At 42.7% G+C, this 24642-nt stretch overlaps 1 protein-coding gene across 5 annotated transcripts in view; it reads right to left on the bottom strand.

Annotated features, from left to right (window-relative positions):
• Nucleotides 1-24642, bottom strand: part of SGCD (sarcoglycan delta) — a 626611-nt gene that overhangs the window by 443734 nt on the left and 158235 nt on the right. The window contains exon 2 of one of the 5 annotated variants that reach the window (XM_075009826.1): nucleotides 21789-21869. The exons of the other annotated variants lie outside the window; for them this stretch is intronic. The gene's annotated coding sequence lies outside the window, so the exon portion shown is untranslated. The remainder of the gene's footprint in view (nucleotides 1-21788; nucleotides 21870-24642) is intronic. 5 annotated transcript variants of the gene reach the window in all.

Raw genomic sequence — 24642 nt, 5'->3', positions numbered from 1 at the left:
CCTTGATTCAGACCCTGGGCAAACCCACCGTTGGATCAGTGAGAAACTGGCAAGCTTTCTGCTCAATTTTGGATTTTTGTTGTAGGTTATCTATCCAAGGACAGGGCTGGAAACAGACTCTGATTTCAATAAAAAATGTGTTCTGACCTGACACAGGTATGTGCCTCAAAAAGCCTACATAAGATGGGCCACACTGTGTCAGACCAAAGCCCACTATCCAGTCTTCCGACGGTGGCCAATGTCAGATGGCCCAGAGAAATAAACACAATGGGTAAGTCATTAAGTGATCCCTCCACTGTCACCCATTCCCAGCTTCTGAAAGAGAATGGACACCAGTCCCACCCATCCTGGCTCATAGCCACTGATGGTCCTCTCCTCCATGAATTTATCTAGCTCTTTTCAGAGCCCTGTAGAAGTTCTGGTCTTCACAACATCCTCTGGCAAGAAAGCAACATCCCAGGAGAGAGACGGGGGGTGCAGCATTGGGAGAAAGGCTGCCTTGCCTAACACTGGGTCCTCAGATTCAACGCCTGATGCTCTACCAACAGAATTACCCAGACTCACTAAGGGCTGCAAGTCAGGGCAGAATTTGGCTCAAAGCATTTTGTTCGCCTCTAGTGGCAGGTCTAACTGTAGCTTTTCTTTTTGCAGGAAACGTGCATTAACCAGAATGTTTAAACAGAAGGTGCTTGTGAATGTGTGCTTAGTAGAGTAAACTTATAAACATACTTAATGTATGCAAGTACTGCATCAGTCTAACCCCTTTCATCTCCACTCTTCTGGGGAGAATATGCTAATCAGGACACACATACTATTCATCCATCTCAACTTTTTGCTTGTACATGTATCCAACTTCCCCTTCCTTTGTGTGTTGTTATGGTTAGCTTGCAAACTATTTTCCATGAAAGAGTTGCTTCTTGCCATTCATTTTTACAGAATCTAGTACAAAGAGGACCTGATTCTGAGTGGTGCCTTTTGGTATTACTACAAACAAAGTAATCTTAAGTGAAAAATGAAGAACAGACTGAAAAACCTCAAGACATCCATCAGCCCCCAAAAGACAGGTTTATATACAACAGTCCACATACTAGGAATGAAGATTTGAGGCAAGTTGCTCAAATTTCTTGATGCTTCAGTGTACAGGTTTAAACTCACCACAGTCAGGAAAAAAAAGATTTATGAAGTCTGGTTTGATCTCTTGCTGGGAGAGAAAGGAAATAACATCATTACTTCTTTACAGTCAATCTTTAATATTCAATACTTTCCACGACAAGAACACAGTTTCTAGAGAAGTAGTAGAGCTGACCTAAGACTGTCCAACTTTTGGATGGTTTATTGCTCTGCTTACCACAATAAACTAAACAAAGGGACTATACCAACTGAGACATGTCTGTGATTGGACTCGGTATTTTTTTTCCTGCTGTAATCTTTTAGTCAATCAGTCATAATACTTTCAGGATTTTTTTTTTTTTTGTTCTGGTAGATAGGTCACTGGAAGATTAGTGATGCTAATTTGTCACTGTTCTCATACCATTGTCTTCTTATTAAAAAGTCAAGCACCATGCTGCTATTTCAAAATACATGCCACCTGTGGCGATGCTAGTGCTGAGAACTCAGTTATCTTATTGTGTTGAAAGTAAAAAGTCATACTCATTTGTATTACAGATGCCAGTATGCATCCATTGTTGCATCAAAAATCAGAGTTATGTCTCCAGAGATTTTAAAAAAAATCATATCAGGAAGAAGAGAGGAAGCAACATTTCATTCTGACTTAATGCAATTAATCCGATGAAGACAGAACTCGTATTAATTTGAAAATACTATTTAAAACTTTTTTTTAAAAGAATATTCTCTATGTCACATGGCGACCATGGAAATTATGATTCAAAGGCATATGTCAATTTGAAATGCAGAAAAGAAATAACAGTAGAAGTCTTTGCTTTGAAGGCTTCGGGCTTAAGGAACCAGAGAAAGTAACTAGAAAATTGCTTCTTTCTAATAAATATTTGGGGGAAAAAAACGTAGCTAGTGTACCTAATTTTATACATTATCTTCTGCATGCTGCGCTGTACCACAGTCAAATATCATTTTTAATATTTTAAACTCTCTCTCAGGATACATTTAGTTTAACCTATTTAAAAAAAACAACAACATACATGGATCTGAATTAAAGACATTTGGGCCCCAATTCAGCTAAACATTTTGGTTAAGTTCATCCCTATTCACTTAAACACATGCTTAACTAAGGCTTGGTCTACACTAGGCAGGCAAGTTGACTGCAGATAGGCAGTTCCAGCTATGGCAACTGCGTAACTAGAATCGACTATCTGCAATTGATGTACCTATCCATCCACACTGAGGAAGGTTGATGGGAGAATTTCTCCTGCTGACCTCCTTTACCCCTCATGATAACAAGGAGTACAGGGGCCAACTGTCGACCCCGGCTAGGTCGATTCTGTGCATCCCTACCAGGCACACAAAATCAAACCCCAGAAAATCGACCCTGACTGGGTCGATCTTCCAGGTAGCATAGACATAGCCTGAAAGTGACTGATGACTGGAGAACTCTTTTTGAGTTCAAATCCCACTGCAAAAAGAACGAGAGATATAACTTCCAGCCCATTATTCTAACACTCCAGTTGAAATTAAAAAAAAAAAAAAAGTCTAGTCTTCTCTGTGCCTATACCCTGTAGATGGAAAAGAGACAGGATAAGTTTAGAAGGTAGCATGTGGCAGTGAAGACAATTCAGTACTTCTAATATTCAAGTCTACCACTGGAATTAGTACAGCTGCGCTCAACATGAGTAGTGCTGAAAGCCACGTGGCTGATCCTGATCTCACTTCTACTCTGGTGAACCCAGAGTAACTCTACGTATACTAAGTGAATCACACTGGTCTAAACCTGAAGTGACATTAGAACCAAGCTCCAATATGAAATGATAATAAAGACTACCTATCTAGATTGCACAGTTCAGACCTACTCACTTTGAATGTGAAACATCCTTCAGTTACCCAACAGGCTGCACAGAATAGGTCTGTTTGGCCAGCCATTTTAGCTTGGATGATATTTGAGTTCTAAAATGCTTTATTTAAAAAAAAAAAATCTTGTGTAATGGGGTGAGGTATAAACTTCCTCCAAACTTCTGGGAAAACTGGTGGGAAACTCCAAATGAACTCAGTTTCAAAGCCAAACTCTGTTTTCTGTCCCCGTTGGTATACGGTGGAGTCTCAAACATCACAAAGACATCTCCTGTTCTCCACGGGGTTTGGTGTAACACCTGAGAACTTACATTCTCCTCCAGAAACCCCCTGCTGTTACTTGTAGTTTACATGCAGCGTGATTGCTGATTATGAATTAACATCAGTCCTGCACATCTTGTTCCCTGCTGTATACAGTAAACGCTATAATCCCTGGGATTTAACTGTCAATCAAAGAGAGACACTTCTCTCTTTCTACAGAACATACTGTATAATGCAGTGCAATTTCCTGCCCTGAAACCCTGGCCGGCAATGTATCAGCCTCTTCCTTTTGCTGTTCTTTTTAAAACAATACAAATCTCTTGAGCTCAGAGCTTGCTTTATATTTCCCTTAACTGCACCAAAACCCAGTCACCCAGTGCTACACTGAAGGGCACTAACAACTGTTTACACCATATGTATAAAATACTTACCCACACCCTCTTCTGCCTCACCATCCTACATATCTGATAATCTTCTGCTGCTTCCTTGGCGGGGGGTCTGTAGGTGGTAGGGGAGGCAGTTCCTTCTAAGCTTTCTTCTGAGGACAACTCGATGGCCCCCTAGCCTATCATCGTCATCTCTGAAGGGATGAGAAGGATAAGGCCATTCCCCACTAATCCCTGGACAGATAAAAAAAGCCGTCGTGTAGCACTTTAAAGACTAACAAAATAATGTATTAGGTGATGAGCTTTCATGGGGCAGACCCACTTCTTCAGATCTGGAGATAGTGCTGAAAATGAAGTGGTACCACAACTATATAATAGACAGATAGCAAAAAAAAAATCAAATGAAAACTGACAAATCAGCTGCGGGTCAGGAGGAAATTACGTACTGCAAGCATCTATTAAGTTAAGTGACTTGCCTGAAATCACTACAAATACCAAAGACAGGGAAGCTGTCTTTGTAATTCGTGAGGTAATCACTATCTCTATTCAGGCCGGCGTGCAAAGTGTCAAATTTGAAAATAAGCACCCATTCAGAGGTCTAACTTTGTAGTCTGGTGTTAAAGTCTCTTTGTTGTAGGATGTAGATTCTCAGGTCTTTAGTACTATAGACTACTCCAATGACATGCTCACTAACAGGTTTATGTGTATTCAGAGAGTCCTAATGTCTGCTTTTTGTCCATTCATTCTTTGGTGAAATGATAGTCCAGTCTGTCCAATATACTTCGCAGATGGAAGAGAAGAGGACAGTTATGTCGTGCTCTATTCCCTGTCGTCTGGTCTCGGCTCCTGGCAATCAGAGATTTAGATACACCCAGAGCACAGGACTGCACCCCTTTCAGCCTGGACTAATGCCCATTGAAGGGACTATCCTCTATGACAGTATCTAAAAGCATTTTTACATATATTCGGGCTTTTGCATTATCCTTCCACAGTTTGACTCTGTGTTGCGTGAAGTACAGGGTGAACCTCTCTAGTCCGGCACTCTCTGGTCATGCAACATCTGTAATCTAGCATGACTTCAGTTAGCTGGAAGTCCACTTACCATGTTTCCCATAGTCCCATGTAGTTTTACAGCCACCAGTCCTGGCTCTCAATGTTCTGTGCTGTTATTTAGCTCTAAGGTACCCTAAAATTCTCCTAAGAGACCTGTAAGTGGTGGAAGTGATGGTAACGCTGCTGGACAATACTGACCTCCCGTGTTTTCGCAAATTCTTTGGTTCAGCATCGGTCAGGTCCCAGAAGTACCAGATTAGAGAAGTTCAACTTGCACTTCCTTATGTTGCTTAATTTAACCATACACCTGAATTTCTTGGGTTTCTAAATATTTGATTTGGTCATTTTTTTCCCCAACTTTGAAATGATATACGTCTCAGCTCAAATCCAGCTTAACACAGCATTCTGTCTGGGAAGTTTGGTTAATACACATATCCAATCCATGAAAACACAACGAAACAGGATCCCTGAGCTCCACTGCCCATACAGGACAGCACAATTACGGACGTATGCAGGAGGGTCAAACTTACTGCTCCAATATTCTAGCACTAGCTGGTGCCCACATCATCCAAGCCCTTGACATCCATCCCAAATGAATGGCAGGATGAACAGGAGAGGCAGCAGGGAACTAACTAATCCCAGCATCACTTTGCACCTGCAGTGAATTCTGCTCCCTTTTCAGTTTCTGTCTGTCCGATTATTTCCCCTAGATGCAGAGTTCACTGAATTTTCTCTTCCATTTGTAATGTTCAGCAAAAGGCTTCGAGTTTATTTGCTTCAATGTGTTTTTGCTAGATAAGCATTTGTGGCCTGTTATTTGTCTTGCAAAAGTCCTGTTTCTTCTTGATACGGGCTGGTAGAAGGAAAGCCAATTTCTGTAGCATTCTACTTAATTGGGAGACTTGATTCTAGTCTGCCTTCATGATTACAGCCATGCACACTCCTGTATTGATATGCATGCAGTTACACTTTTGTCAAATTTGGATATTATAGTTCTTTATAGAGAGCAATTTTACATTTTTTCCCCCCACAAGGCTTGGAATGTATTACATCTCTGTAAGGGGCATACTAAGTCCACAGACTGCAGAAGCATTGCATTCGTACTTTGTCTTGGAGAGAAAACAAGACTGCAAAATAACATCTGTATTTGAAATGCACAGTCATGCACTGAGTCTATCTCCATTGTATATAGTTAGGATTCTTAATTAAGTACTGACTGATGAGAGGTAGTGATGCAATTGGCATTAATTGCCAAAGGTCACACAGATCAGGCTCCCTCAAGGAAGGAACTAAAACCTGACAATGACGAGGCAGGCTCCAGATGGACAACTTGCAGAGAAAAAATATTTAGTCTTCTTTCCTTTATTCCAGTACTTTTGTCCTGTGTTCAACCAAATTAGCCACATATGCACAGTGGACTGACTTAAATCAAACCAATTTAAATAACTGATTTTAACCATGAAGTAAAATGGCAAACAGAAAATGCTGATTTAAATAATCATTTTCCATTTGTACTTTTTAGTTATTTTCTTAAAGAAATGTTGTTTGTTGGTTGATAATCATTAAAAAAAGTGATCTGCAACTAACTATAAGTTAAGTTAAACCCGTGAAGCCCAAGTGGGGCATAGGTCATCCACAAGGCTCTTCCACCTGGTTCTATCTCGGGCTATGGCTTCAATCTGACCCCATGAATATCCCAGTTCTTGTACTTCCGTGACTGTAGATCTCCTCCATGTTATTCGGGGTCTTCCTCAGCTGCATTTCCCCTGAGGATTCCATTTTAGGGCATGTCGAACAATGCTGGATGGGGGTTTCCTCAAAGTATGTCCCAGCCATCCCCATTTTCTCCTTTTTATTTGGATCCCCACTGGCTCTTGGCCTGTTCGTGTCCACAGATGTTCATTCATGACTTTGTCTTGCCATCTTATTTGTAATAGGTACCTCAGTCATCTGTTCAAAAACTTCTGCAGTCTGTGTGTTGAGGACTTTGTGGTGCGCCGTGACTCACAGGCACACAGCAGGACGGACTTTATATTTGAATTGAAGATTCTCAGCTTTGTTTCGACAGAGGTGTTGTGTGATCTCCACACTGGCCACAGAGTTTGAAATGCTGCTGTGGCTTTGCCAATCCTGGATTTGATGTCTAGGTCGGTACCACCATCTCTATTCACAACGCTACCTAGATAAATTGTTCGACGTCTTCGAGGGTCTCTCCCCCTAAAGTGATGTTGTCTTGTTTAATGTGGTTGACCCTCATAGGTCTAGTTTTACATCCACTGATTTTCAGGCCTGCCTTTGAGGCAGCGCTACCCAGTGCTGCAACTCTGCTGTCCATATGCTCATGCTGATGTGCCAGGAGAGCAATGTCATCAGCAAAATCGATATCCTCTAATTGACGAGAGAAGGCCCACTGAATACCTCTCTGGTGTCCGCTTGTTGTTTTTAGCACAATCCAATCCATAACTATAAGGAAAAGGAATGGTGAGAGTAGACATCCCTGTCTCACGCCTGTTCGGACAGTGAAAGATTGTGTCAGAGTGCCATTATGTACACCCTGGCAAGTGGAGGGTTCGTAATTGGCTGAGATTAATGATCTTCTGGGGAATGCCATGATACTGCAACAGTCTACACAGTGTATTTCTGTCTACACTATCAAAGGCCTGTTCAAGGTCTATGAAAGTTATATACACTGCAGAGTTCCATTCCAATGACTGTTCTATGATGATCCTCAAGGTCATTATCTGGTCTACACATGATCTCTCACTCAGAAAACCAGCTTGTTCATCCCTCAACACCCTGTCAGTTTCTGCTTTCATTCTCTCCAACAGGATCCTGTTAAAGACTTTCCCAGGAACAGACAGCAGAGTGATACCTCTCCAGTTTCTGCATTCATTCAAACTTCCTGTCTTGGGTATTTTAATTATATGTCCATGTTTCCAGTCTCGTGGTATTTCCTCGGTGTCCCATATTCTACCGAAGAGTTCGTAAATTATGTCTGTGGAGGTTTCAAGGTCCACCTTCACTGGTTCTGAGGAAATACAGTCTGGCCCTGGAGCTTTTCCACTTTTCAGCAGAGAAACGGCCTTCCTTATCTCCTCCTTAGTTGGTCTGTCTGTATTTATTGGTAGTGGTATTGGAGCTGAGGGTAAGTTTGGTGGACCTATTGGTGCTGGGCGGTTTAAGAGATCCTCGAAATGTTCTTTCCATCAAGTAAGTTGTTCGGCTAGATTTGACAAGACTCTCCCATCCTCGTCTTTCACGGGACGATCTACTGTCCGTCTTGCACCTGCTAACTTCCTTGTGATATTATACAGTTCTTTTAGATTCTTCTGGCCTACGGCTTGCTCGGCTTGTTGTGCTAGTGCTTCCGCGAAGTTCTTTTTATCCCTCTTCATACTTTTCTTCACTTCCTTGTTAGCTTCTGCATACAATCGCAGCGCGTCTGCCTTGATAGCTCTGGTCTTGCTGCTGTTGACAACTGCCTTCTTGTCTTTTCTATCCTTTATCTTCCTTAGAGTCTCTGGTGATATCCATTCTTTGTGTTGTCTTGTTCTTCTGCCCAGGATTTTCACAAATCTGAAGCAAAAAATTAATCGATCAAATGTTACACTATGCTATTCCTTAAGTATGTAGATCTTCCTGGTTTGCAAAAATAAGAGCAAATTTAGTGTCACGCTATAGTTAGGTGCCCTGGAAAGAAGCTTGTGAGAAAATCCTGGGCAATTAACTATGGCATTACACTAAATTTGTTCTTATTTTTGCAAACCAGGAAGATCTACATACTTAAGAAACAGCATAGTTTAACATTTGATCGATTAATTTTTTGCTTCAGATTTGTGTCAAACTGTTTAATTAGAAATCTATTACAATCCCCAAAGTGAGCATTGCTATTAAATAAAACTAAGTGTGCTGTATATAAAAAGAAGGTTCATCTAAGAATTTAATAAAAACATTTTTACTTTTAAAACTAACTGATTTATTACACAAAGAAAAAAAAGCTCAGTGAACTGAACTGATTGCTTCTGGTCACCATTTCCTTCAAGAGTTTAAAACTAGTCGATCTCATGTTCTCACACTCAGTTTTCCTACTTTTTCCAACTCCAAATCCATTTCTTAGCTTTCAACCAAGTACTCATTAAACTGAACAAGCCCAATAAACTAAAATGAAATATTCCCTATGTATCGGCAGAAGAAGCTACTGCTGTCAAAAACTGATTTAGCACATCAAACTCTGATTCAAGGAGGTTACCCAGTGACTTCCACAAGTCACTGGTGGTTTGACTTTTTAAAAATCCTTAATCCCAATAATTTTGTATTACATTTGAGTGATTTTAACAGACTGTAATAATTTAGGCCTCAACATAGATAGCTAATTTCAAATTTCATTTTTATAAGTTTAATTTAAAAAAAAAAAAAAAAGCCTGTATTTAAATTTTTTTTTAAATCCAATTTAATTCAATATCTCTGGTTTCTGCTCTGGGGCTGAAAAATCACTGTGTCGATATTTGGACACAGGATGCAGCCAAGCTCTGGAGATGCACAATGACAGAATCCCAGGGCTCAAGCTCCGGCTTGAGTCTCAACATCACAACTGAGATTTTTAGCTCTACATCCCAAGCCCAAGCCAGAAAACACTTCTATTCCCTTGTAGAGGTACCCTCGGCCACATCACTGAGCTGATTCACCATTTGTAAAGCTAAAATTAATGGTTCTTCTGAGCAAGCCCTAAGGCAAACGGTGGACAAGAACCAAGAGCATCTTGAGGGAGATGGGGACCGCCCCGATGCAGTGAGCCCAGGCATAGAGCCTGGAGCTACACCTCCCACCATGTCACAGGCCCTGCCCCCTTCCACTACTCCATCTCCATCTACCTCCTCCCCAAGCAATGCTTCCAGGGCATTATGGGGCCTGGTGCTGTGGAAGCAGGGATTAACCCCCCCATTTACCATGCAGGCAGCAGGAACCAGAGTAGTGCTCCACCCTGCTCCTCTGCCCTCCCAACCCACTGCACCCCCATTTCTCTGTGGGGCTCCCTGATGCTGGGGAGCTCTGCTTCCCACCACTGTGGAGAAGCAAGACACAGGGGGTGGGAAAGGCAGCATGGAAGAGCAGAGTAGACTGCCATGCTCCCACCGCCCATTGGCAAGTGGGGGGGCAACACTGGATGCTGCAGTCCCAGGCCCCGCCATAATCCCTTGGTCCCTCCTGTCCACAGGATGACTGGGATGGCTGCTGCAGAGCCCCTAAAAGCACAGGGCCTAGGGCGGCCGACCCACTAAGGACAGGGTGGCTCTGGCAAGAACTGGCCCATGGGTCAGATGCAGTTTTCCAGGGTTAGCCCCTGGCAGGCTGTTACCACTGAATTTACCTGCAGCTCTGCAGCTACAGGTGTTTGAAGCTCTCATTGGCTGTAGCTCGCCATTCCCAGCCAATAGCAGCTCCAGGAAGCAGTTGCCTAGTCCTTGCTGCTTCTTGCATCTCCCATTGGCCAGGAATGGTGACCCACAGCCAACAGGAGCTGCAAGCACCCATACCTCTGGAGATGCAGGTAAACGAGGCAGCGACGGCTCACCAAGGGCTAACCGAGGCCCACTGCGTCCACCTTATTGTGTGTCCCTGCCCGAGGCACCTATATAGTTTATGTAAAAATCATTCCCAGGGATAACAAAAAGAAGCACAGTAATTTACAAAGGATAAATGCAACTCTCCTGCAGTGAATGCACTCCATTGGGAGAAAGAAATTATCTTGACATAGCCCCTCTGGTCAGAAGAGTCTCCCGACCCAGCCTTTGTCAAAGGGCTACTGAGTGAGAGAGCGCTGAAAGATTTTTCAGACTCTCACCAAAAACTCAGAGGACCCTGCAGTCGCTGTTGAATCAGGCTTGTCATCCGCCATGCAATGCACTTATTTTCTCAGCCTATTTTGTGAATAAGATTCAATCAGAGCTCCTGGGTGCCGCAGGGATGCAGTGCTTTAGTATGAACAGCTACCACTCAAAAGTAATGGAGTGAGATTGCTCATGCCATTACCTTAAATGGCTGGAGGCCACACAATCCTGAGTATCATTAGCTGCATTTATACACAGACCTTGCACTCCATGCTGAGGAATTCAGAAGTGCAGCACCCACACCTAACTTCTCTCCCTTGCAGCAAAGAGGCCCCCCTTATAAGCTGAAGTGCCGGTAAATGGTTGCAAGTTAACCGGGGGGATCTCTGTCATAAACCCCCTTGCAGCGTTTTTTTATCACATGCAATTTGCTGTCTTTACTCCTGTGCTGTGCAGTGCTTTGACAGATGCTAGGGAAAAAATTACATCAGCATGACTTTGCACAGGTCCCGGCTAGTGGGTAATCAATGCAGGGATGGGATTTAATGACCAGGAGAAACGACAAGTGTCCACACAGAGTTGCACCCGTTTTAGGTTCCGTCTACATTTGCAGATGATAGGGAACCAGGAAAAGAAAAGTGCTGGTTTGTGTGTTCACTTAGCAGCACGGGTGCTGGAGTGCGTTTACATTTGCAGCACTTCGATCAGAGTAGTCCCCGAGTGTAACTATTGCACAGTGCACTCTCCTGGGAAGCGAAGGGATTATTGCGCAGGGCATTCTGGGTCCCAGCATAGTCCCCACGTCCCAAAACACTGGGCAGTCCAGTCACTCAGCACCGCACCAGGGGCCAGGCATTGTCACCCGGCCAGACAGTAAGTGAGCACTTGCCAGGAAAATGGGAAAGGGAGTTTTAACACTCCCAGGGCTTTAGAGGTGGAAAGGGTGGACATCTAGCAGCAGAGGTGCTGGCTAGAGTTGCCACCCAGACACTGTGGAATATCCTGGAGAAGCTAAAAGCTCTGTAAATAGCAAAAACAGGTCTTCACATTACTGCAAAATCATCACCAGTAAGACCTAAACACCTCCTATGGAGTTGGTTGGTATTTTTAGGGGGATTTTGTTTGGGTGAAACCCCTGAGTTTCACCACAAAAACTCATTAGCAAGTATAGATGCTCCCATGGACTTTTTCTGCTTTAAATGGCAAGTGGAGACATGCCCTAACTTGCAATTTTTAACCAGTTTAACTGAACTGATGCAAAGGGCTGTGTGGACACTGGGTTTAAACAATGCTTACTTCAGTTTAGCTTAAGTCAATTCAGAACAAGTTTTAACACAAACCAAATAAATTGCACTTACGCTGCTATAACAAAGTCTGCTTATGCAGGGTTGTATACTAGATTAACTTAAACCAGTGCAAGCTGGCATAAGCACATGGTCATGTTATGCCACTGAATCTCTCTAAAAACAAGATAGGAACAAGAAACTAGAAACAGAATATGACTCCAAAAAGACTAGTATGAAAGCCCTGAAGTATTTCTTCTAAAAAACTTGAATAATTACTTTTTAAACTGCTGTACATTAGCCTAAAGAACCATCATAATGAAGAAAAAAATTACTGCAGATGGGCCTAAAATTATATAAATTCTTTGTTTATATAATTTTATTAGCAGATATAAAGCTGTATCGGTAATATGTTGCACTCTCAAGGCAATTTTAAAAGAATTATGCAGCTATGTTAAGCTGGATGCATATTTATGAAATACAATCGTGTGCATTAATATAGTTTATACTTTTGTTGTAACAATAATAAAATACTGTTACAGAAAAAAAAACAATGAAATTAATGAAGCGACTCTGATATTTTTGTTTCCTTTGCTGTAAATTGCAGTATAGATACAATTAAACAACAGATGTGAGTACTTGTCACCTACTGGTATTTCTTTCCTTACAGAACAGATTTTTCACTTTGCCAGCTGCTACCGATAATTCTGAACATGGAACATTAAAGCATTTTCCATTATCTATATAGGACTAGAATGATTTGTTTGATCAGGAAAAAAACACCCTAGATTTTGATCCAGACACACAGTGGGAGACAGACTGGTTGCTAATATGCGATGTAGGTCACCATGTAAATGAATGTCATGCCACAAAACCATTTGGGCTATACAAAGAGAGCGTAACAATACAACTCATTGCTATCACACATCCTGAAAACTGCTTTGTTGAACTCATGCTGTGTGTTCCCCATACAGCCTGAACTGGAATAACAGAGGGTGAACTGGTCCTGATGGTGTAGTGGGCTCACAATCAATTCAGCACTAGCATGCAGTCTTTGGATGTGCTATGAATGCTTTGTCACTTTTTAACTTAGCTTCCATCGCCAATGTTGAAAGAAGTGCAGATACCTTCTCCTTCTAAGTCAAGGAGCTCTTGGATTTCATTTAGAAGCATGACCCCTGAAGACCTACCTATTTGGATAACCACAGAGATGGCAGTTGGTTTTCATGTTTGCTCTCTACTGAGAAATCACTAACCAGGGAAAGGCTTAGTTTTGTCCAGAGCAAGAAGCATTTGTCCTTTCCATGAAGTAAAACAAGTTCAAGTCCCAAACAGACATTGCTCCAGTGTCTTAAGATGGATAATTAATCAATCGCTGTTTTGGTAGAACATCTCAGAAGCATCCCAGTTGCATCAAGCTACTGAGTGGCCCAGAAGGTCAGTGTGCAGTCCATTTACATCCCAGAGACTTGAGGTGAAATCCTGCCTACCCCCTTCCCCACCCCGCATAATATCAGTGGGATTTTTTGCCATTCACTTCCATGAGGGCTGGGACTTCACCCCTACTTTTCAGGATTGGCTTTAATCCCAAGCGACAATAACTCTGTGGACTTATCCAATAGTACAATTTCATGGTAAATGGCTTGTGTTCCACACTGAACCACCATTGCTACTCTCCACACGAGAGTCCCAGGACAAGAAAAGCACATGCATATGAGACCAACGATATGGAATCCTTAATTACTGAAAGGTAATTGTCTTTGTGACAGGGTCCACCTGCTCTTGAGCTCCCCTTTGTGGCCCAGCATACCGCATATTGTCTTGCCTGTTATTTTCTGGGTTCTGAGGGTGGGATCTGACTCACCCAGTCCAGGGTGCTGTCAGTTCTAATAGGTGTCTGGCCAGTCTCCGGACACAGGGACCTGGGTCTTGCCCAGGTCTAAGATCAGCTCACACTCGGAGCTGTCCAAGTTCTGCTGGTCTCCCAGGCAGCATAGGGATCTGCCTAGATCAGGAGTTAGTAACCAAAATAGAAAGAAGAGCCACGTTTTCCAATTCAGTAAAACACTCAATAATTCAAGAGCTGTAACGCATGCGAATACAAGATGGTCCTTAATAAATAACATTTAACCATGGTTTTGTAACTCCTATTTTAAGAACAGCGCACACACAATGATTTGTAATGGGATACATGCTTACTGCAGGATGGTCACAAACTTTTCACATATTCTATTTCCTCACACTTCACGTGTATGTTTGTACCACTGTTCTACTGACTTTCACTCCTGACCCATCTCTCTCTCTGGAGGACCGTAGGGGGAGCTATCCAACATTTTGAGATCACATATTGTTTGCTATTTAAATATCAGTTCATTTTGGGGCTCTTTGACGTCCACTGTTTATCAAAAATAACCAGGAGGGATGGTGTTTTTGTTTTCGTTTTCTTTTTTTGTTATGCTTTGCAACTGTAGCATCAGGAGCCACAAAGAAGTCCTTAAAGAGCCGCATGCAGCTCCAGAGCCGCAGGTTGCAGACTTCTGGCCTATATTGAGCACCTGAAGGAACTGCCAGGATCTAGCCAAGCAGCTTCTTTCATATTGGCCTGATGGGCCCCGATTGCCTGCCACAGAGACAGCCAGTCTATCCCCTCTGAAGGACCTCTCGTCTGCTCCTCTCACTGGGATGGCATCAGGGCTTAGTTCACCCCATCACAGTCCTGTTCTCAGGGAAGAGCTGCAGGATTGTATCGAGATACATTCTGAATGCTTGGAAATGTCTGGGAAGGGGTAGCTCCGTATTTACTCTCCTTGTGGTGCTGCTGGTTGCAAATTCCCACTTCCAGAATATCCACATGGCCCAGGCTGGGACTTAGCTTTCCACTTTGCAGCTCTCATTGTACTTGCCATTTCCGTTACACTTTGATTTGAATCCAGACCACACTTACACGCTACTCTAATGACAGCTTAAATAGCAAAGAGCCCATTAGCTTAAAAAAACACAAAACCGGTCACGTTATACATCTCCTGCTGCTATGTCTGTGCCTCTGCTCACTCCTAATGCTCACGGGGTGAGCACAGAAATGAGGAGGATTCCAAAGCAAACACTTTTTAAATCCTCAGCCTCGCCACTTCTCCGTCCCTCCCTCCCCACAGCCCGAATTAAAGTGCCTTCCATGGAGCCTATATATAAAATACAATTCCACAAATAGACATACTTAAAAAAGCTTTAATTTTTCTCTGCTTAGGTTGAAAATCTGACCTTCTGTTCCATCACAATCCATCACAACTGAAGTAGGCGGAAAATATAAATGGAAGATGGCACAAATTGTCCAGAAACAGATTTTGGAGGAATCAATCAGATCAGATTTTCAGAAGTCAGATTCTTTTGATAGTCCATCCTCTGGGAAGAGCTAACTTTTACACCAGGAACTTCTCTCTCAATTAACCCACCCGACAATGACCTTGAGAGTACTATAAGGGCAACATTTTCATTCAGATAAACTATTCTGGGGCAGTTTCTCCAGCACTCTGAGACAAAAACATTTTCAAGCGATATTCCAGGAGTTAAAATGCTTTCTTTTTGTCAACGCATCCAACAATGTATTGATTTTTGAACAGCCACATCCATATGAACGTGACATCTGTCATTCTCAGAATGTGAACGGAAGCAGAATATTTCTTACCAGTGCCTGTTTGGTTTATCCTTCACTTCTGACCCAGACCTAGGTTTCATATTTACTGATTTATTCTGAGAGCAGTTCTGACACCCTTATTCCAGCTGAGAAGCTGCTTGCCCTGCAGTGGTATCCCCACTGCAACAGAGGCACTATTCTGCAGAAGTAAATGTGACAGACTATGACCCTATTTTCCACATGTGGCACTGACACCCCAAAATCTCATCATGAGGAACAGACAAGAGGTCCTCCAGAGGGGATAGACTGGCCGCCAATCAGGGCCCAGCAGGCCAATATGAAAGAAGCTGCTGGGCTAGATCCTGGCAGTTCCTTCAGGTGATCAATATAGGCCAGAGGTCTGCAGCTCTTTAAGGACGACTTTGTGGCTCCTGATGCTATAGTTGCAAAGTGTAACAAAAAGAAAACAAAAACAAAAACACTGCCCCTCCTGGTTATTTTTGATAAACAGTGGACCTCAAAGAACTGCACAAACATAACTAGCCACTGTTTGGGCCAGATTCACTCTACCAAGCACAGAGGCTTGTATCTGCTTGTTCCCTTGTTTTATGCTCCATGGAACAACAGGAGACTCCATTCTTATCACACTCAACTGGCTCCGCATTAAAGAGCTGTTTGCCCAGCGGCTCCAATTACAGATTAACCTCCCTAAAGCCACACATACTGCACAGAATGCTTGGTGACTCCCTCTAACACACCCGTCCCTCCACCCATCTTGATCTCCAGGGGTTGCAAAAAGGGTGCTGCACCCCAAAAGTGAAGCGGGAGGTTAAGCAATGTCCTCAGCTTTACCCCAGCCTGCGAAGAGTGGGCACGTGCGAGGCATTCCATAAAGCACGTGTCAGAGCAATACCAAGTGTGCATGAGGGAGAGCTGGTTGGTTCTCTGGGCTGGGGTGGCACTCTATAGCCCTTAGTTATCCTTGAATTTTTTGACACTCGTTTCACTCTTGTTCACACTGAGTTGAACTTGGCTCCAAAGTGGGATCAATGCAACTACTGGCTGGTGAGGCAATTTCTTTTACTGCAGAGTGGCAGAATCAGGCCCTATGCCATGCCTGACGGAGAACCAGGTTTCATCAGTGCACACACATAGCCATAACCAATGGCGGGAGCATTTGCTGAGCCCAACGCTTCTGAGGAAAGGTCAGGAGAGCGCAGGAAGGCGGAGGGAGAGAGAAAAAGCTGTGAAATAGCACACAAACCTGTCTCAACACAGGGCACTAAGGATCTCTGGGAAGAATACACTGAACACACAACTTGGGACTCACTTCCTGTGTGTGCATAAATTGGTCTGCCAGTTTGTATGTCCCTCTCTTCTGAGCATGGAGCCGTGGAGCCCCACACATCTGGGGGCCCGCAGGCAACTGCCCTTATGTTAATCCACCACTGATGCCCACTGTGACTCCTGGCCCCAGTGCTCCAGGCAGGGTTCTGTTGCATCGGACAACCAGTTCCAGGGCACTGGGTGATCCAGCTGCTGCACTCCCAGTCCTGGTGCTTCAGGTGGCATGGCTGTAGCACCCACCCCGTGCACTGCACAGCATGTGTCCAAGTGCCAGTTTCCCTGAGTCCAGACAGGAGACAGGCCTGCCAGCCCCAACAAGCTTGGGCCAGGAGCAGGGTATAGTGTAGCTGGCTAAGTAGACCTGAATTCCATCAAGATTTTGTAGTTTGCACAAACAAGAACCATCAAACTCAGTTTCACTTGTAGCTCGCCAGGATCAGGTAGCGCCACCAAACGTGCCCACTTGGTCTCGCCCTCTCAGTTCTGTGGGCTTATGAACAGCAAATCATTAGTAATGACTGTAGCTGCCGTTTCCCTTAAAACCAAGGTCAAACAAAAACAAAAATATTATAAACGCATTCCAGCAGTATTTCTACTGTATTACTTAATACATAAAATTTTCAAGGGCATCTGAGAAAGTCTCTTCTAGCTTTTTACACCACACTTTAAATGACGTGGTAAAAGGACTTGACAAACACATCAACAATGGGTACAACATTAATGTCCATGAAAATCTGCATGCAAAAATGTACTTTCAAAGCTGGGCCCTTTTCTTTTGTAATACCCTTAAGGTGCATCACCACAGGGAAGATTACCCTACTACGGTCAATCTTCCCGAGTTCGATTTAGCGTGCCTAGTAGGGACTCAGTAAATCGAACTTACAGGGTGCCTGCACTGATACCGGTACTCCTGCCCTTCATTAGGAGTAAGGGAAGTTGACAGCAGCATTAGTGGAGATGGTGCAGAAGCCCGAATTAAGGTATAGAGACTCCAGCTACATCATTAACATAGCTGGAATTGCGTATGTCAATACAACCTTCTGCTGTAGTGTTACCTTGCCCTGAATAAAACAATTAATTTTTAAAGAGTGCCAAGAAATAGAATTCTTCAAAGGAAAGGGGGACAGGGAGGCTACAGCTGATCCAAGTGGACAGAGCCAAGGTCTGACACACTAATTGGCCTGTTATGTGCAGTGAAAACTCTCACTTCAAAACTGGAAAGAGGGAAATACCTTAAACATACCCATTGCTACTTCAAAATACCATAACCAAAAGCTTAGACACACATACGAAATTCTAGCTGATCCTAGTTGATACTGGAAAACAGACAAATAAGGTCATGCAAGAAGACCCAATAGGATTTCCACAAATGAAGTTTTGAAGAAAAATGAGGAAAACCCTGTAGCAACAAGCAGAAAATTCATAGCATCAGCATCTCTCAAGGTCTTCAGCACGTAGAGTTTTGAAAATTCAGCTAGATGTCATGACCCTGGTCGGGATGATTTAAATTGGGTTAGTCCTGCTTTTAGCAGAGGGTTGGACTAGATGACCTCTTCCAACCCTAATCTTCTATGATTCATCCATCCATAAAATTCTCTCTCTTTGGTATGTCTAAGTCCTTTGAAGAATCAGAGGGCCAGCTCTGATTTCTCAAAGGATGAAGAGAAACAATGACAAGCAGTATGAAAAGCAGAGAAGGCTATGGTGTTTGCACACTCTTACCAGTAAACTAGAGCTGGAATTTTCAAAGGGGTTAGAAATGCCCAAATTACATAAAATGGCCTAGGCTCCTTTTAAAACTCCAACCTAGAGCATCAAACATTAGCTAATCTTTCACAACCAGGATGCCTATTGCATAGTATCTTTTGAGGGTGAAACATTCTTGCTGAATTGGGAAAGAAGAAATACAGACAAACACACCTTGTTCAAACACCTGCAGCAAGAAACAAAACCAGATAGAGTAAAGCTGAAACCAGCAATGAAATGCCCACCTGACCAAAGGACTCTCACATTTCACAATGGTTGCCATTTACAAATCATTACTCACCCACAGTTAACGCCTGTGGATGGTAGCTCGATAACCTGAAAAAAATCTACTTATTATACGGTCATTAGTTGAACAGATGACAGAAACAAACACATACAAAAATGATTTAACAAAACCACAGCACTAAATGAAAATGTTTCCCTTGCCTTGTGAAGACTTGAAATGTCTGCACTGATGCATTCTGGGACTTTCCACCAATGTCTCTTTACGAGTTTGTCTGAGCCATTAGATAAAAAGATTGTGACTGAAGACATGTAGGGATTAACCCAGCCCTAGGATACGCTGACTTCTTCTGGTATATGTCAGAGCTCTTGGTAGCAGAAGATGAATTTGGATCACTGCACACATCTGTGAGTGATGGTGGTGGTGGTGGAAATAATTTTTCAACAGCCCAAAATACTTGCAAACTACAATCTTCCAGGGGAAACACTGCCCCTCAAAGGGACGTGCAGAGGCAGGGTATCCATCCATGCTGCGGATGATCAGTACATATGGAAATTAGGCCTCTTTGGGTGCCTACATAAGAACTTTGGAACCTAACCACTAACCTCCAGGTTCAAAACATTGGCCTAAAATGATTAATATAATTTGCAAAATTTCCTTACAATAGTTTCAGTGATCCTTAAAAGACAGCCTTCTAATCCTTGCCTCTTGTAAATTTGTTTGTGAATTGTTTGTGGCATTTAATCTGCTCAAACAAATTAAAAGCGAACAAAGCAAATCGTCCATTCATTCATGTGACTACCTGCAGAGTCATTATTTGAGGCTTTCAGTCATGTCATAACTAAATCTGAATGGCTACAAACTTATGAGCATTCAGAAACTTGAACAGATGTTCTGAAAACTGAAAAATATAAAGGCAAATGTTTAAAAAAATGAAAGCTCGAAAATGGTTTTCCATGACCAACTTCATGTCTAGTGGATGGAAAAAGAAGCTTTGTTTTTGATAGATAAGAGTAATTTTCCATCTTAATGGAAGCCTTAAACAACCCCAGACTACTTATAAAGCCATCTCTAAGGATCCCAGTAAATTGCAGTTATTTCTCCAAAATAAAACAAAAAGGCCCATGACATAGTAGAGCCATTTAAACAGTGAAGAATACAACACCTGTAATTCAATTTCATGGCTGTTCATTTCACTACATGCCTCTACAGGACTGTTATGATATAGAAAACTTTTCCCTGAGCATAACAATTCTTCTTGTAAAAAGCCAGCCTTTCAAGAGACAAGTCAGCTTTAAAATGGACAAAAGCTGTCCATAATGAGCAATTTGCATCTCACTTCCAGTCCTCCCAGCAGCTCAAGCTTCAGTTAGTTGCCTACTGCATGAGTTTACATTTCAGGTTATTTTCATACTGTGACACTAACGTGAGAAGTGCAAAGAGTCAAAATCAGCTTAATTCTCCAATTTGGAGAGAGATTATGAGCTGTTGACCATTAACATGTCAGCCTCTACACTCTGGGGCAGAGGGGAAGCACACTTTACAAGCCCCACGCCCCAAAAAAGCAGGGGAAAAAAAGGACAATAGAGCAGCCAGAGTTAATACTTCCATTAAAAACCTGCAGCCATAACACACAGTGTGGTCTTCTCAGATTCTACATATCAAGCAATTGGGCAAGATTCGAATTTGGGTGGCAACATTGTGGGAATCCCACTTATGGAGACACAAAACCTGATGTTTGTAAATACATAGGCTGCATCTTCCCTCTCATCCAGACCTGAGCCACTGGGCATTCAAAAGGCCTGAATTTAAAGGGATGCATTTAATATGGGTCATTATTTCCCTACATGACTGAAGAAAACAATTGACTGGCAGAGGGACAAGAATCAACTTATTGATCATGGTTTGTTGTGCAAAACTTATTACTTTAACACAGGAACTACTGGGTAAAATTCTACAGCCTATATTCTACTGGAGGTCTGGCTAGAAGTTTGTAATGGATCCTCTTGGCCTTAAAGTCTCTGAATGTGCTAAGATTGTAATTACTACCCCTTGCATATGCATAGCCGATCTAAGCCACAAGCTTCCAGCCCCTCCTCTGAGTGAACAGGGAGCACACAAAGATGAGCAAAAATTATCTTGTGCCCCACCATCTCCAGGCCAGTGGAGACGCCCATGAGGCAGCTGTCCATAGAATAGTCTCAGTCATGTGCCGCCTGTCTGGTGCCATACGACCTCAGAATCAGGAATGAAAAGAGATGACATTAAAGTCTTCCTTTCTAGCACACCCTTACACCAGAGACAGAGTAGTTCAGCCAGAACCAGAGTGCTGACCACATGCTGGTTTGTAACTGGTTTCTGATTATCGTTATACATTTTATGTCCAGTTAGTATTATTTATTGTTATGATGAACTCATTTTTCTTTTTAAAAAGCTGTTATTTTTAGTAAAGGTTGAACTTCTCTCGTCTAGCACCCTCGGGACTTGACCGCTGCCAAACAAGAGAATTTGATGGGTCATGGGAGGTCAGTATGGTCTAGCAGTATTTTCAACACTTCCACTGTTTACTGGGCTCTTAGAAGATAATTTAGGAGTAAATTTGAACTAAACAACAACACAGAGTCAGGACTGGTAGCTGGGAACAAACTTTATGGGACCACATGGAACTTGGCAACACCCACAAGAAGTGGTTGTCAGGCTAACTAAAATCAGTGCAGATCACAGATGTTGCCAGATGAAGGAGTTCTGGATTAGAGAGGTTCAATTTGTACCAAGGACGAAATTCTGACTGTCTTATTCAGCTATCACTCATTCCTCCTGACTCAGGCAAATTCCACAGGGCACCAGAATAAATAGGAATGATTTCTTCCAGTCTAGGTTGTTCCTTAACAAGTGTCTGTTCTACTGCTATTTAAAATGACTCAGGTATTATAGAGATGTAGCTTGGAAATCAAGTAATAAATTTATAACATTTAAAAAAGCATGTAAAGCACTCAGCTTGAAAGTGGAAAAATAAAGGGTGACAAATACCTGCGTTCTCAAGCGCATTGCTTTTGAGGTCACTTGGGAAGTGTTCTCAAATTCACTCAGATTAACAGTCACATTATTGACCTAACAGAAGACAAGGGTGAAAATAAACAGACAGGAGATTTATACAGCTTACTAATACACAAGTGAGGGGTTGGGGGTGGGGGAAAGAACGCCACAGAACTCCCAAGAAAGCAGTTAGGCTAATAGCATCAGTAGCCGTACCCCGCTGGATAACTCCCTCGCAAAAGCCACACTCCTTAAGATTTAGTAACAGAGAGGAAGCTGTGCTAGTCTGTACACTATCAAAGCAAAAAGCAGTCAAGTAGCACTTTAAAGACTAGCAAAATAGTTTATTAGGTGAGCTTTTGTGGGACAGACCCACTTCTTCAGACCATAGCCAGACCAGAACAGACTCAATATTTAAGACACAGAGAACCAAAAACAGTAAGCAAGGAGGACAAATCAGAAAAAGATAATCAAGGTGAGCAAATCAGAGAGTGGAGGGGTGGGGGGAAGGTCAAGAATTAGACTGAGCCAAGTATGCAGACGAGCCCCTATAGTGACTAAGAAAGTTCCCATCACGATTTAAACCATGTGTTAATGTGCCGAATTTGAGCTTTTATATTCAAATTCGGCACATTAACACATGGTTTAAATCGCTATAGGAACTTTCTGAGTCACTATAGGGGCTCAGTCTGCATACTTGGCTTAATCTAATTCTTGACCCTCCCCCCACCCCTCCACTCTCTGATTTGCTCACCTTGATTATCTTTTTCTGATTTGTCCTCCTTGCTTACTGTTTTTGGTTTTCTGTGCCTTAAATATTGAGTCTGTTCTGGTCTGGCTATGTCCTTAAAATTTAGGTCAGTTACCAACGTGGTGCAATTACAACCACTTCTGAACACAAACATATGCAAAGGAAGTTAAAGAAACTGGATGGGCTTGTCTACCCTACCTCCCTACTTCAAAGGCAGGATGGTAAGTAAGGCGTTGGGAGTTTATTAATGAAGTGCTGTGGTGCATATGCAGCACTTCTTTAAGCAAATTCCCCCCCATGGCAACTTCGAAGTGCTGGCTCGCATCTAGCTGTGGCTCACCCACTGGTACTTCGAAGTGCCTGGGGTACGTTGAAGTCCCTTTACTCCCTTTGAAGTAGGGAGGTAGTGTAGACACAGCTGATGAGTTTCATCCTAAAACCCTGGGTTTGGTTCGCACAACTGACAGATTGAGCATCACGGTGTCTGTTCAGGCTTGAACAACACATGTTCTTTAGAGTCAATAGGAAAGGAGCAGCACCTTCATCTGAAGGTCCTCAGCGGTCTTCACCCATCAGTGATTTCTTCCTATAAGCTATGAATTTACGCTGCATGCGGCTATCTGCTAGAAATGCGAGAGGCACCCCAAATGAACGTCAGCAGTCTCTGAACAGCTCCAAAATCCATAGACGATGAAATAGCCATTTTGTAGTTAGCACCTTAAATAAAAAGGAAGGTTTGTGCAGAAGGCTGATGCGTAATGGCATGTTAATTTGCACAGATCTAGATTAAGGTACTGATTAGCAGGAGCTTTGTCTCTTATCCCAAGGCAGGACACAGAAAACCAGACCAGTAGAATGGGTCCACAGTTAAGACAGCAAACAGCAGATCACTGCAGCTTTTAAGCTACATCAAAGTAAGAACGAATAAGCCCAGACCATGTTCTATACAAAGGGCTCCTTTGTGGCATACTATTTTATTTCTTGTTCTTATAGTATTAAAAAATTCATCAAAACCTTTGAACGATTCCAAAGCTCCTAACTGTGCCCATAGCAAGCCGGTGTAACCCCTCTCACCCTCGCTTGCTTTCAATCTCCCCATTTCTTATAAACTTTTCTTTTCAATTCAATTGCCAGATTGCTGGGGCAGAAGCAGTCCTTCACTATGTGCATGAGGAGCCCAGCACAGGGCATTACAGGCACCCCCCAGCGCCCACACATGCTCTCGTTAGCAGTGCTGTGCCGCTAGCAGTGAGCATGGGGAGCAGTCCTGCCTCTCCCCCAGAGTAACACAGGGGAGGCAAGGGGGACTACGCTCACCTGAAGTGATGTGATGCTTCCTCAGGGCAAGGGTGGGGCATGAGCAGAGCAGGGGCAGACCAATTATCAATCCATGAGAACACCTTACATCTTATCCCATGACACCTTACTTTGCTTAAGAGCCTTTGGTGGAGGACCTTGCACGAGGCTTTCTGGAAATCTAAGCACACCATATGCACTGGATCCCCTGGATCCACTGCACTCTTGTTGACTCCTCAGACAATGTGAGATTGATGAGGCACAATTTTTCCCTTTACAAAAGCCATGTTGACTTTTCCCTAAAAAAATTATGTTCATGTGTTTCTAACAATTCTGTTCTTTACTTATTTTTAACCAATTTGCCTGGTATTGAAGTTAGACTTACTGGACTGTAACTACCAGGATCACCTCCAGAACCATTTTTTAAAAACTGGTGTACATTAGCTATCCCATTCAGTTGGTACAGAAGATAGTTTAAAAGATAGGTTACAAACCACAGTTAATAGTGACAGAAAGATAGCGGCATTAGTCTGTATTCTATCAAAACAAAAAAGCAGTCAAGTAGCACTTTAAAGACTAACAAAAAATTTATTAGGTGATGAGCTTGGTGGACCTCTCTGCTTTATATATTGAGTCAGTTCTGGTAAGTCTATGATCTGAAAAAGTGGGTATGTCCCACGAAAGCTCATCACCTAACAAATTATTTTGTTAGTCTTTAAAGTGATATTTGACTGCTTTTATGTTTTGATAGAAACCACAGTTAGTAGCTCTGCAAGTTCTTTCAGAACTCTTGGATAACTG

The sequence above is a fragment of the Carettochelys insculpta genome, chromosome 15, assembly GCF_033958435.1.
Source record: "Carettochelys insculpta isolate YL-2023 chromosome 15, ASM3395843v1, whole genome shotgun sequence".
Taxonomy (NCBI): Eukaryota; Metazoa; Chordata; order Testudines; family Carettochelyidae; genus Carettochelys; species Carettochelys insculpta.
The sequence above is the reverse complement of the archived record's forward strand: the minus strand, read 5'-3'. Positions and strand labels throughout refer to the sequence as shown.